Source organism: Vulpes lagopus, chromosome 2 (genome assembly GCF_018345385.1).
Source record: "Vulpes lagopus strain Blue_001 chromosome 2, ASM1834538v1, whole genome shotgun sequence".
NCBI classification, from domain to species: domain Eukaryota; kingdom Metazoa; phylum Chordata; class Mammalia; order Carnivora; family Canidae; genus Vulpes; species Vulpes lagopus.
The window spans coordinates 161,486,715-161,488,072 of record NC_054825.1 but is presented as its reverse complement, the minus strand read 5'-3'; the positions used below and the strand labels follow the sequence as shown (position 1 = coordinate 161,488,072).

At 49.2% G+C, this 1,358-nt stretch overlaps 1 non-coding gene across 1 annotated transcript; it reads left to right on the top strand.

The window, feature by feature from the left end:
* The first annotated feature begins 960 nt into the window (after window positions 1-960).
* LOC121486039 lies at window positions 961-1,099 on the top strand. The gene has a single exon (XR_005986514.1). It is a non-coding gene; the product is annotated as a U4 spliceosomal RNA (small nuclear RNA).
* Window positions 1,100-1,358: the final 259 nt, after the last annotated feature.

The window sequence follows — 1,358 nt, the reverse complement described above, 5'->3', positions numbered from 1 at the left end:
AGGAGCATTGCCACATTTGAGGGTACAAGGAGACAAAGCGCTGGAAAGTGAAGAGGGTGAGGCATACTGGGATCTGGAGAAAGACATCGTTTCATGGAAATGAAGGGGGTATTGGGGATAGGCACTTTGCAGGGAAGATATTCATGGTTTGTGTTTGGTGAAATTCACAGGAGACAAGGGCTTCGAGGGGTTAAAATCATGGTGGGAGAGAAGGGGAGAATGTGTGTGGTAGGCAGACTTTGAAGGAAGGTAGTGTGGTCCAAGACAGTGTCAGAAGAGGAGAGGGAGGAGTCTCCTGGAGGAGACCATGAGCCTGAGGAGAGAGGCAAAAGAGGCATAGGGCAGTGAGGGATCCAGGGAGGGTGATAGGCAGTGGGGGAGCTAGAGAGCCAGGAGAAGGGGTCAAGGGTGATGGAGTAGGGCATGTGGGTGCAGAATGGGTTTGTGTAGGAGTTGAGGCTGAGGGAGTGGATGGTGTGGAGTGTAGAGGACTTGGAACGGGGGGAGATACTGGAATTGGGAGTCGATGTTCAGCGACACGAAGGATGAAGATGGTGTGGTTTGAGGAGGTGATAGAAGGTGAGGAGGGTTGCACTCAAGTCCCTGGAGTAGTGGTCTTGTAGGGACAGATGTCAGAAAGATGATGGGAAGGAGGTTGGGGTACAATGCAGATGTCTAACAGGGTTGCATGTGGATGAGGGGTGTGTGGAGGTTTAGCAGGTAGTTTGGGCTCCTGGGGTGGAGATGTGGAGGATGCCAATAGAAGAGGGATGTGTGATGGGCACCTTGGTGGCTCAGTTGGTTAAATGTCTGCCTTCAGCTCAGGTCATGATCCCAGGGATGGAGTCCCACTTCCAGCTCCCTGCTCAGCAGGGAGTCTGTTTCTCCCTCTGCCCCTCCCCCTTGCTCATGCTCTCTCTCTCTCAAATAAATAAAATCTTTTTTTAAAAAGAGGGGTGTAGCTTTGCGCAGTGGCAGTATCGTAGCCAATGAGGTTTATCCGAGGCGCGATTATTGCTAATTGAAAACTTTTCCCAATACCCCGCCGTGACGACTTGAAAAAGAGGGGTGTATGGTAAGGTAAAGGATCAACGGAGATGGGAGGGATGGATGACACAGGGCAGATTGGAGGCCACTGTTTTACCCTCATTTATTCCCAATTTATAGTCCAATTACAAGCGTCATGTACAGTTTCTAACTTCAGCTTAGGAGGCAAACTTTTACTCATGTAAAACTTCTTCCATATCATGAAATAGAAATTACAATATGAGAGGAAAAAATGCAGTTTGGGGTAACAATACTCAACAGTTCATTGGGAAATCAGATGTAGGACGTGACCTGGATGGGTCAGGTTGGAG